Below are 13,172 nucleotides of genomic sequence, written 5' to 3'. Positions count from 1 at the left end.
TTTTAGAATCTGGTTATAAAAAGCTTCATGTTAACAGTGGAAGCAGACATTATCTGCATTGTAATTATCAACAATTAATTATGGGTGAATGAAAATTTAATTTGTGATTGCAATTATTAGGGTGCTAATTATTACTGCTAATATTACTGCCTTAGAAAATAGTAAGAAAGTGCAAGGTATTTTGGAAGTTAGTTTTTCTTTTTTACAAGTTGATCTGCTATTGCTGGATTTGTCGAACGAGGTTTCTACAGTGACCTTTTATTTGAATTAGAGAAGGATATTTACATATGGTCACCAGAATCAAAGAAGTGGTTGTCAAAGATCAAAAAGGTTCATAAAAGAACTCTAGGAAGGATTTGAATTTTGTCTCTCTAACAGTGAAAGGTAATTATGAAAGGGAGAATTTAGTGCACGTAGTGAGCTGGCTGCCAAAAGGAGAAGGATATTGCTCGTGAATCGTATTTTTAATTACAGAATCAAATTAGTTGTACTTGGTCTAGATATGTGTCTGTTCTTTAACATGGCCTCTAATGATAAGGACTTATTTAACAGTGTGCTAAAGACTGATTCCCTGTCATTTTAGCTCCTGAAATTATAGCTGGCTCTGAATGAAATGCTACACATCTAAAAAATTACAGAAACAACAGGATAGAGTGGTGTCTCTACTGGAAGCTGAACTGAATGCCATAATGGCATTCCTGTCCTTAACCTTTACATATGGCCCAATTTTTTTGTTTTCTTTCTTGCATAGAAACTATAGAGCTATGTGAGAACTATTTTGAGTTCATACTGTGATGAACTGCACTAAAAAGAAATAACTTTGTGAAAATGGAAACATTTTTTGAAAGTAATACTTTTAAATACTTAATTTTTAATTCAGATTGAATGAACCCATACCAAGACAAGGATAATTGTGAACGTGTGTTGTTAAACTATAGACAAAGGAAAAATGTAGGAAAGGGTGGATTCATCAAATGTTGGATGCCATCACTGCTGAGAACACAGCTGTGTTGGGCAGGACACATCTCCAGGATGAAGGACTACTGCCTCCCTAAGATCGTGCTCTATGGTGAACTTGCCACCAGCTGCCGCAAGAGAGGAGCCCCGAAGAAAAGATACAAGGACTCCCTGAAACAACATCTCAGCCTTGACCATATTGATCAACATAACTGGTCTACTCTGGCCTCCAATTGGGAGGTCTGGAGACACACCATCTATAATGCTGCTGCTGCTTTTGAGAAAGCACGCAGGATCACTCTTGAGGAGAAAAGACAACACAGAAAGAATCGTGTCTTGCAGAATATACCACCTAAGGAGTCTTTCTGCTGTGCCTTTTGCAACCGGACATGCCTATCTTGTATTGGCCTTTTTAGCCACCAGCGTGCTTGTAACAAACGTGGGTAGAGCCCTCCCCAAATCTTCGTTCGTGAAGCCCAGCCATGATGGTGATGATGATGATGGATGCCATCATTTACTACTAACGTTTTCATGTGATGATAATGAATTTGGGCATATTTGGCGTATTTTATTATTGGCTGTAGCATTGGTGCACTGAAATAGGCAAGGATCACTGGTGGATGATGTATGGCTCTTTGAGCAGCATTTAGCTCAAAGTTTTCATTATTAGAAGTCGTCCAAAGATTTCAAATAATATTTAACAATATTAAATAGTTGTAATGACTTATAATGTATTTAAGAACTTATAATGTACTTAAGAGCATTTATTTTCTTCAATGTGTGGCAGATGTGTAAAGGGATACATTTTCAAAATAATTGCATCTTGTAAAGTTTTCTTTTTTTTTTTAAGGAAGGGGCATGTTGTCCTGAATGTACAAGTCGTTGGTGTTACTTCCAGGATAAGCATTCCATACTTGTACAGCACACGTGCATTCCATGTGTGGGTGGCTGTGTGGTTGGCTTGGTCAGTGGTCTGCAGCGATGCTCCCTGGGAGGACCATCACACAACAAGGATGGGGAAAGAGCAAAAAGACTCGGTGCGAGGTGCCAGCGCCTCTAAACAGCCTTTAATTGTGAAAACACGTTTTCAAGTGATAAAGAAGATTAAATTCCAGTATAGCGCTCTGGCCCAGTGTGCACCCTGGCGTGCTCAGGGGCTATTCGTGAGCGTGAGGCTGAGAGGAAAAGCAGTACCATCGCTCGTGTGCCCAGTTCTCCATCCCCGGAGAGCTCCGCTCTCCCCCGTTACACCGACGCCCCCCCGTGCAGCAGGGCCCCGGGATGTGCTCCCGCCCCGAGCGCTGTCACGTGCGGCGGCAGGAATGCGGCGGGGTCCGGGGGGAACACGCTCTGCCCGGCCCGCCCCGCCCCGGCCCGCCCGGCTGCGCCAACCGGGAGCCGGCGGGCCCTGGCGGAGGCGGGGGCCGGGAGCGGCGGCGGCGGCCCCGGGCGGGCGGTGACGGCAGCGGGGCCGCGGCGAGGCGGGGCCGGGCGGCTCCCGCCGGGGCTCAGGAGCTCCCCTCTGCGGCCACTGCGAGCTCCGCGGCGGGCGAGTGACGTGTCCGGGCAGCGGGGCAGCCGCCGGAGCGGAGCGGAGCGGAGCGGGCCGGGCCGGGCGGCGGCCGCCTCCGAGCGCCTGGCGGCGGCTCCGGCTGCGGCAGAGGAGGTGGGTGTTCGCTCCGGGCCGAGGTCCCGCTCCGGTGTTAGTCACGGAAAGTTTGGTCCTCGGAGGGTGGGCTCGGTGTTGGGTGCGGAGACGCCCCTCGGGGGGCCGGGGCAGCCTCGCTGGGGCTGCGGGGGGCCCGTGGCGGCGGCTGGGCACGGCCCGGGGGAGGAGAGGGAAACCCGGGGGGTGCGATCTGTCATTAAAGAGGTTTTGCTCGTGCAAGGCGGGTTGCTGAAGCGAGGGGTCCCTAAAACGCATCCGCGCTTTGGCCAAACTTCTCGCTCTTGAACTGGGGAAGTTTTTTCCTCCGGGTTTTCGCGAGGGGTTTCTCGCGTGTGCGCCGCCGGCTCCAGCTTCCCTCCCCTCTCCATCAGATACGGACAAGGCTATGAAAAATCCAGCTCCTATGGGGGCTGGAGTTTTTCCTTCTCCGTTTTTCAAAGCCGGTGCCGACCACAGGTTTTCAGTTGGCATCTGCGATTGAGTTGGCTGTCTTAAAACAGGGGAAAATGTGCTTCACAGTAACAACTGCCCTTTAATGTATTTTTTTTTTCCAAGGAGGTTTTAAAATTGTCTTTAGTTTCTTTGTAATTCACGGTGCAACTGTTGAGAGGAGAAGTTATATAGTTGTTTGTGGTGATCCCAGACCCTATAGTTGCATTTGCAAGATGCCCTGTGCTTACAGGGTGAAGCAAGAACAGCTTTCAGAGATTGTCTAGTCATTCACCTGGGCAAGTGAGTGAGCAGGCTGTGTCAGTAGGCAGTACTAGCTGCTTGGAAAAGCAGCTATTAATAATTTGTCCACGGCAAAGGCTTATTTTAAAGACCTTTAGGAGATGCATGTATTTTTGACCAAAACAATTTTATCCATTCTGAATTCTGCCCTCTTTCATTTACATCTTCAATCCTTTTTTTTTTTCATTTTTTTCTTTCCCAAAGCTACTAAGATCATGGTTTTTACCTTGTGCTGGCAGGTTTGAAATTGTTCAATTGCAATGTAAAGAGCATCTTTTTTTTTTTTTTTTAGTTGTGCAATTTAACTGTTAGTATAAAAAGGTGTAGGGTTTTTTGTTTTTCTTTCATGGGTCAAGAAAAAAAAAAGATTGATTAAGAACTGTTCATGCTAAATAACTACAGTAAGATTATACCACCATGTGTGACTTTGTGGCTATTTTTATTGTAAAGAAAATAATTTCTTTCCCAAAGCCTCCACTCCACTTGGTGAAGCCCAGTGAACAATCTGTTCTGCAGTAGAAATTAAGTATTACATTTTTAAAAATTTTCTGTTGGTGCTCAGGAGACACAGATTTATTACCTGAACGTTGGGACACGTTGGGTGCCTACAAGTTCAAACCTATTATTCAGGCAGGGGTTCTGGCTTTTCAAATGTTTTCTTCAATGGGCACTTCATTCTTTTCACTTGGGTGATCTGTTTGATCTTGATAATCTGTCTGACTTGCTTTGTTTAATCCATCTTGTCTTTTTTTCTTTCACCCTCTGGCACAGTAGTCCATGAACTAGTTACATGTGTTTATCTGGTTATGAACAGTAGTTCTTTAGATGTTACCTTGAAATCTGATACCTCTGAAGGCTTTACAGTGAGGTTTCAAGGTTTTTATAATATATTCAGTGGATTTCATAGCTTACCTGTGGCACTGTACTGTGTGGGCGACGACAGGTGTCTTGTGATGGCACCGGGTGTCCAGTGCATGGGACTTCCGTGGCTGATACGCGCAGATGGATGTGGTGGGAGAAAAGACCATGGAAGCAGACAAATGCTTGAGCAATGTGCTGTCCATCATCTCCTGGATGAGTGCCCGGAACCAGCAGGATCCTATGTATTGGACACTGCAGGATATGGAGAGAAGCCCCAGTGCTGCATGACAGGTGTGCGTGCTGGCATCGCAGCTCTGAGACATGGAGGCCAAACGTGCAAGTCTTGTGCTATTGGCTCTGAGGGGCCAGTGGTGAGCGCACCACAGCACTGAAAAGGGGGTTGGCTCCCTCTCTCTGTGCCCGGGAGTTCTCTCTGACCCCAAGCTATGCTTACGCTCAGCAGATAGGCTGTGGTTTCACTCATCAGTAGATTGCAAAAATCCTTTCCTAGCATAGAATACTGTGAAAATTTCTCTGACCCATGCATGGCAGAGGGATTGGAACTAGATGATCTCTAAGGTCCCTTCCAACCCAAACCATTCTATGATTCTATGAAGAAATCTCAACACCAGAGAAGTTCTTCAGTTGATTCTGAGCTATTTAGGAGTCCTTGCATAGTTTATAAACATTTGAAGAAAAATAAGCTGGTCTAAAACCTGACAGGCTATTGTCAAACTTCATAATTGTTAATGGAATTTAATGCAACTGGGAATAGCATGTTACTCATTTGTAAAACAGGAAGTCTATTAACTGCTTCTATATAATGTAGAAATTATTTTTAGAATCTGTTGTTGAAAATTTATAAACTTCAGTCTATTTCTGAAGAAACCAGGAAGCAAAATCTGCAGTCCAGGAGAAGGAAGAGCAGTTTTGATTCAGACTTTCAGATTGAACTTTGTGTATTGTGCAGAGCTGTACCCGGTTTATCTGTAGTACTGCATCTGTAGTACTGCACTGCTCTCAGTTTTGTATGGGATGGAGAAATGAGCAGTGTGTAGTACTTATTTTCTTCATATTTTCTAGAAATTTTCTTTACGCTTATGTAAAGTGACTTCTGTTTCACTTTTTTCTTTTTCTTTAATTATGTATTTCCATTTTACAATTTTAGTTTAGAATTGGAGAAGGAATCTCATGTGGAGTTGTCTTATGGCCTCTAAATTTAAAGGTATTTCTTTAAACAGTCTTTCTGTAAGTTCAGCTTTCTGATGTTTTTTTGAGCTGCAAGTGCATTTACGGACTATCCTTGGATGCTTCTTGTGGGATATCTATTGCAGCAGTCGTACCTCAGAGAAACTTCTTTGGAGTTACAGGGTTAAACACTGTGAATGCAATTGTTGACTGAGTCCTACTTTTTGAACACTTTGTATCTTATAATGGGATAATAAAGGAGGCTGCACTGATAGTGGTATGAATTAGTTTTTCATTTTGTACATATTCTACAAGGTGTGAGGGAGGCATTTTTTGTATCCAAGAGCATATCTTGTTAAAATCAGCATTCGTGGCAGATATTTTTTCCCACTCCCATTCCTATTCATACAAAGTCATTCTTGTTATTGCATCTGTTAGTGGAAAAATGATATTGGTAAATTAATTTCTGAATCTGGAGGTAGTTTGAACAAATGGAAAAGCTGCAAGCCTGGATGCTTGGAAATTATCAGGAATTCATAAACTGAACCTTGAGAATTACTTAGGGAGACTGCAGGTATGTTATGCCGAGGTGGTGCTCTTTATAGTAAGGAGAGGAAGCACATGAGCAAGGTAAATGAGAATTCTCATTATGGACCTATACAAGTATTTCTTAATATTCTTTCTGCTATTTTTTGTTTCAAATCTTTGTCAATAATGTCATTGTGTGTTTGCATGTGTGGTTTGCAGAGAGCAGAATCTCGGTGACTCAAGTTCTGTTATATATGCATGGAAGGAAACTGCTGCATTATTACCATCTTTTGAGATTTAAATCAGTTGGACATTTGGTGCAAGTTTTACTTGCACCAAAATATTTTGGATTATTTTGAAACCAGGAAGATGTAAAAGTACAACTTGTTTTTAAAGGAGTGATGACAAGTAATGCTAAACAAGATTTGAAAAATATGTTTTCAGACTTGTGGTTTTAGATCAAAAACTTGATTCATGTTTTATTCTGAAATGCCTGAATCAGCAAGACTGTGGGAAGTGATGCATAACTGCACAACATCGATTCATGTCCTACATGTTCACTGCTCAGTCAGAAAGCCTGAAGCTTAATGTCAAATGCGTGGGTGAAGCAGTTAAGCAGAGCAAAATAAATTGTTCTACTTACGTGCTGCTGAATGGGGGCATTATCTTGGGAAAATCTGTTTCAGTGACTTACTGTACTGTACAATACTTGTTACTTGGGACTGAACCATGAATGTGAACTATTAGGATCCAAGGTCAAACATTCACTCTTGTTTTTGTTCTGCAATCTTTTTTTTTCTTTGAAATGCATTAAAAAATTGCAGAAATCATATGAATATTTTTGTCCTTATTGATACAGAAACTTCAAGAAAGAGGGTAAACATTATTTCCTCATCTCTAAACTGGGATAGTAAGTTATTGGAAAGTAGATGGCAATATTTAGATATCCTGCTAGGATATCTAGCAAGGCTGTGAGTTTTGAGCTTATGTCTCTCATCTTTATATTTTTCACCTTTTTAAGGCACTCACCGACTCATCCTCAGTTTTCTTTCAGAATGTTATACATAATATTTAATATTGTCGCAAACTGTGGACTCACTTTTGAACTGTAGAAGGCTGAGAAGAAGATGGTCTAGTAGATCATTTCCAAATCAAGGAAAGAGTGAAGACTGCTGATGTTAGGACTAGATGCAGAACTTACACTTCCATGGGAAACCACCTTCTGTTATATATTTTTTGAAGAGAAGGGCTGTTCTTTGCAGGTACTATTACTGTTTTTCTTTCTTGCTGTAATTGATTATTTAAAAACTTCATTACCTGAATCGGAAATGATTTTTGATTCATTTGAATAAAATTTTGGTGTTATAAAAAGGAAATCAAAGAAAATTTTGTTATTTTTCTAGAGCATGCATTATAACTTTATTATTAGATACATATTTCCATATCTTACTCCAAATTTTTTTGAAACTCAGAAATAAGACTGTACTTATATTCTTAATAACTTTATTCATCAGGTGAAATAATTTGTTCATTTTGATGCTTTTGTAATGATCAGGTGTAATGTGTTGTCCTTGATGAGAAACAGCATAGTTACTTTTCCAAGGACAGTAATACCCAAAGAGCTGAAAATGTTTAGTAGAAGTGTCTCTGTCAGGACTTAGTTTGCAGGCAGCAGTAGTAACTGAATATTCATTTCAGTGTATCCTTTCACTTGTATCATTGGAAAGACCTTGGTGGAAATTTTCATCAGTTGTCATCAGTATCTTGAAAGGCAACCTACACCTTGTAAAACTGGGATGCATGAATTTAATGCAAGTTAGAACAGGACTTTCTTTGCTTTTTTGGTGGATGTGTGACTGAAGTACAGCTGGAGGGGAAAAAAATGCTTATTGACTGTATCCATAAACAAATAACATTTCCTCCGCTTTTGGTTTACATCGCAATTGCAGCATGTGAGGATCTAAAAAATACAAACATTGCTGAGGATATTTCCAATTAAAATAATACTTGATATCCAGTATAGAAAGGGACTAATCTGAATTAAGTTTAAAAAAGGAAGTTACAGAAATAAAATTACTTTTCTGTAAGAAGTTACTTGATTACAATCAAATTATAGAGCAAATTAAGAAAAATGCTCTTAGTATTCATACATTTTTATTTTGCTTCCATGTGCAAGATGGAAGACATTGTCTTGACCCAGTAACGCAGTTCTCTAGTTTGTGTGGCACAGAACAAAACAAATCAAATCAGTCTTGACTTAAAGCGTATGATGCCATTGTTCACTTTTAATTCTTCAGATCCTTGCATTTTGTTATGGTACTCTTGGCCTCCAGGATGGCCTCCAAAACCTGGGGTGATGCCCATCTTCTTCCTTTGGGTATTAAAACAGTTACCAGGACAAAAGATGGGAGCAAGGCTTGTTCACTAAAAGTTAAGTGCCCTACATGCATCTTCAGGAACGTCTTCCCTTCCCTGGTTTCAATAAATTTTTATCCATACTCCTCTCATTCCTTAAAATTTGTAGGCCATGACTTTCCTATTTGTAAAGTAAGTATATTGCTTCTGAGCTTAATAAAACTATAAGCTCACGTTGGATTCAACAAGGTCTTTTGCGGAATGTCATTCTAATCTGGGTGGGTGTTCTGCTAGATAGGTGGAAACCTGGTGAGATGGTTAGTTTTAGAGATGACTAGTTGGTTATAACTTGAGGCTGGTAACCAGTGGAGTGCCCCAGCTGTCTGTCACAGGATATGTCCTGTTTAATATTATGCATGATGTGGAAGTGTACCAGCCCTTGCTCATGAAGTTTGCAGGTGACACCAAACAGGGAAAAAGAGATGGGTGGTGGATGTGCTTGAGATCTGGATTGTCATTCAGAAGGACCTGAGCAGGTTGAGGAGCTGGCTGGAAGGAACTCTGTGGAATTCAACAATGACAAGGGCGAGGTTGCTCACCTGGGAAGGAATATCTTCTCCAAGGGAAGGGTTCCTCTTCATTCAGCACTTGTCAGCCCACACCTTGAGTATTGCTTCCAGTTTTGTGTCCACACCCCATCCTGCCCAAGTACAAGAGATGTGGATAAAACTGAACAAGTTCAGCACAAGGCTGCCAGAATGTCAGAGGGTGGTAGCGCTGCACTGGAGGAGAGTCTGATGGAGCGGAGGTTGTTTGGCCTGGAGAAGAGATGCCTCATGGGGGCCTGATGGCAGTGTGCTCCTGCCTGCTGGCAGGCTGTCAAGGTGACAGGACAGCAGACTGTGCTCCTAACTGAAGTAAGGGTGGTTCTAACTAGATATAAGGGCAATTTTTTTTTCTAGGAGGACAACAAAGCAAGGAAACAGGATGCCTGGCAAGGTCATGCAGTCTGTCTTTAGAGATTTTCAGTATCTCAGTAGATAAAGCAGCCTGGTCTCATCTGGTAGCTGAGCAGCAGGCTGGCTTTGAGCAGCAGGTTTAACTACATGACCTCCTGCCAACCTGAATGAGTCTATCAAGTAGTGATTCTCTATTTTGCCTTGCAATAACAACTGTAGAGGAGAAGAGCATAAATATTAAAAATTTAACAGTGCTTTCTGATTGCACTGTGGTCAGGATCCCTTGGACAATTTTGCAGATGCAATCTGTACTTTCTTCCTTTTTTCCCCTCCTCTAGGTGACGTACTGAGCAGGAATACACTCTAGGTGAAGAAATGTTGTAAATAATAGCCTTTAGAAAGAAAGACTAGAAAACCAATCTTCAGCCATGTTTTTGGGGGGTCTCTGTAGATTGCTTCTTGTTCGGGGCTTACGGCTGCTGTGTTGTTCTCTGACTTTGAGCAGGATGCTGCTGGTGTGAGGAAAAAAAAGCCAACTAGCTTTTGGGGAAGTGGATTCTCTATGCGTTCTGAAAAACGTGCATCCCTGCGGATCTGACCTTGTTTGGATTGCTGCGGGTAATAGAATTTCCCCCAACTTTAACTGAGCCAGAAACTGGGCTTCATATTAATTTTCTGACTAAACCTCTGTACTTCCTTTATTATTCTATGGCACATGATTTAGGTAATTTTCTTCGATAAATTTAAGAATAAAATTTGTATAGAACAGGACTCTTACCTATTAATAAAACCGAATATACATTAAAAGAAATAATGATCAAGTGTTGATATAGACTTCTTCCATCGCTTACAGCATGTATGGGAAGCTGTCATAATATGAATGCCTGCTTCATTCATACCCACTGTAGACACCTCTTAAAAAAAATCTACAGTCTGTGTTTCATAGGCATAACTTGTATGGAAAACAAATTTTACTATATTTTTTTGGGGTTTTTTTTCTGTGTAATGGAGCCTTCTTTATATACAGGAGGAAAAAAAAGTAAATTAACCTTCTACCTTCTACATTCTTTTATCTTGTCTTTTCTCTGCACACCTGGAAGAGTCTTTATATCAAATTTCAGCAAGATTTACTTCCCACTGGGAATTCTGTAATTATAGGTGGAAGAAGACTCAATTGGGCATTACATAGCAATATTCACTAAGTGTTGTGGACACAAGAGGTTTTTAGACATTCATGCACTTTGCTTTCAGAGTTTCTCTTGTTTTGGTGTTGTTTTCTTGAGTTTAATTTTCAGACTTCAAGGCTTTCTCAGAGACATTGCTGCTTGGACTAAGCTTTCTCCATGAGTCACAGTTCCTTGGAAACCGGTCTCCTTGATTCAGCTTTTGTTTCCTATGATAAAATGTTCATTGGCTCATTCTCTCTCCAGTGTTAAGAATGAAGAATCCTGATGTTGCTGCAGTTATAGTGCACACACATACCTAAGGAGAAGGTATGTCAATCAGCTTTACAGTTCTTAGGACGGTGGAACTGAAAAAACTTGGCAGCATGTGCTCCCTTGGGAGCTCAGTGTATGGATACTATGCCCCCAGATCTGAATGCTGCACTGCCCCGTAATTTTGGCAGAGTTTGTGTTGGTCCCATTTCTGTTACCTACTGACCTCTGCACAAGTAGTGACTTTTGGAAAATAGTTTTATTGAAGTGGAAATCCAGATGTTGATCAGTATTTGTAGTCCTGTATCTGAGAACTGATGGTCTGTTGTTTGTCCCACAATTAGAGGAAATCATTGAATGAATTGTGATGTGCAGACGCGGCTGAGAAGCCTAGTCCTGGAGGCAGAAGGAGTTACCAGAGGTTAGGAGAAGGGAAACTGAGTCGCAGAGAGGAACGTTGACGTTCTTCTGTAGTCTTTGGATAAGTATAAAGGTGCCTTTGTCTCCTTTGCTGAAACTGCCATTTGCTGTGGAATCAGAATTTTAGTCTCATAGATTATGCAGGTGTTAGCACTCTGAGGTTGTGAGGTCTGCTGTGGAACATCACAGACTCCCAATTTCCTTCAGTACCAGCTTTCAAAGGTGCCTTCAGTACCATGGTCAAAGGTGAATGTTCTTGGTGGAAAATTTGAAGTTAGTTGGGAGCTGTCCTTGGGGTTCATTTCACATTTGAACAACTCTGGCTTCTGGTGTGAGTGCCACTGGAAATCTGACTGCTTCAACTGTGCGGGACTTCTCTGCATCAGAAACATCTGATTTTAATGTGGTATTTTAATTCCTTTTTTTTTCTTATATAACAATTTAAAATTCAGAAATTTAATGGGGAACTCAATATATTGCAGTATAATGAGGGATTTGATTTTCTTTTTTGTTCAAAATTCATGCATTTAATATGATTATTCCCAATTTTTAATACCAAACTTAGGGAGTTACTAGCTGGAATAAAAGCATGCTACTATGCTACAAGTAGGGATTTTTTAACACTAGTAGTGGTCTCTTTAGGCTTGCAGTAGTTGGGGTTTGCCTAGATGAATTGGTTCAGTTATAACTGGGCAGGTAAACTGGGAACTTAAAAAATTGGTAAACTATCTTTCTTCTTTCAGTCTGTAAATATGAGTAAGAATTACCTGTTCCTGCTAACAGTTTGAGAGGAAAGGACCAGATGAAAACATCAAGAAGCAGACATGGGAAGTGTGGGCCAATGTTTTGACCAGAGTGGGTCAGCTGCCTTTAATAAGAGTGTCCAGGAGATCCTTGGCCTCTCTCCTGCATCTGCTGTGCATTCAGCCCACAGGGGAAATGTGGGGGAAGGAAGGGAAAGGAGGCAACCTGTAGATCACCACTGTGGTCCACACCAGTCACTGCTACCTCTACCCACATCTGAAGCACAGATGAGCACTGAGTCAGCTGAATTGGTCACGCATCTGGATGCCAATGGGAAATCTTAAACTTTGGGTTGGATAGCTTCAAGAGCTTCTTTCTGTCCTAGCGTTTCTGTGACTGCTGTGGAAGGAGCCTGGAAGGGTGTGGTTTGAGTCATTACATAGAGGTTATACCGCGTTTGAGAAAACAATTTTGTGTGGGGAAAAAAGCTCCATATTTTTATAACCTCTGTGTCATGTCCAGTAGGTCAGGGCAGTTGTTCAGTTACTCAGATTCATGATTTTGTAATGGGATACACATGAATATAATAGCATGTGTTTCATATTTAATAGGGAATTTTTTTCTATTTACCATTTTTAAATACCCTTGGAACAAAATTTTAATATTCTGCGTCTTAAAAGCACTTAGCTGTTAAAAATTTCATATAATTTTGTGCTAAACCAAACAACATCTACTCAGTGGTCTCAATGTTGCATCTGGAATTTAGCATTCAGTGTGGGGCCCCATTACAAGTGAGGGACTGGCAAACTGGAGTGAGTCCAGTTAAGGCCACTGATATGGTTAGGGATGGGAACAGGTCAGAAGAGGCTGAGGGAAATGGATTTGTGTCTTTTTGAGAAGAATGGACTGAGGGGTATTGAATTGCAGTCTTCTGCTTCCCAAGGTTGGAAATAAGATGAAGCCAGGCCTTTTTCAGAGGTGCACAGCAGGAGAATGAGAGGCAATGGCTGCAAGCTGCTGCAAGGGTAATTCCAGTTGGGCATATCGGGAAAACTCTTCCTAGAGTGGCTCGTTAAGCACAGGAGCAGGATGCTCTGGGAGGTGGTGAAACCTCCACCTTCATGGGGTTTCATAACTTGGAGGGACAAAGGCCCTGAGCAATCTCATTTAATTTTGAAAACACCTGTCTTTAGTGTATGAGAGAACATTCAGAAGTCCCTTTCAGGTTAATTTGAGCTGTTATTTCCATGATTATTGTCTGAATGCACCTGTACAGCTGTGTGCTGTGTAACTCTGTTAGCAGCAGAATCAATGGGTAAAACC

General features: G+C 41.5%; 1 protein-coding gene across 4 annotated transcripts in view; it reads left to right on the top strand.

Annotated features, from left to right (window-relative positions):
- The first annotated feature begins 2,562 nt into the window (after positions 1–2,562).
- Positions 2,563–13,172, top strand: part of ARHGEF10 (Rho guanine nucleotide exchange factor 10) — a 111,766-nt gene continuing 101,156 nt past the window's right edge. For 3 of the 4 annotated variants that reach the window (XM_032683432.1, XM_032683430.1, XM_032683428.1), the window contains exon 1: positions 2,563–2,623. The gene's annotated coding sequence lies outside the window, so the exon portion shown is untranslated. Of the gene's footprint in view, positions 2,624–10,684; positions 10,743–13,172 lie in introns of those variants that run through there. The other variant, XM_032683429.1, reaches the window with a different exon arrangement.

Source organism: Chiroxiphia lanceolata, chromosome 3 (assembly GCF_009829145.1).
Source record: "Chiroxiphia lanceolata isolate bChiLan1 chromosome 3, bChiLan1.pri, whole genome shotgun sequence".
NCBI lineage: Eukaryota > Metazoa > Chordata > Aves > Passeriformes > Pipridae > Chiroxiphia > Chiroxiphia lanceolata.
The sequence above is the reverse complement of the archived record's forward strand: the minus strand, read 5'-3'. Positions and strand labels throughout refer to the sequence as shown.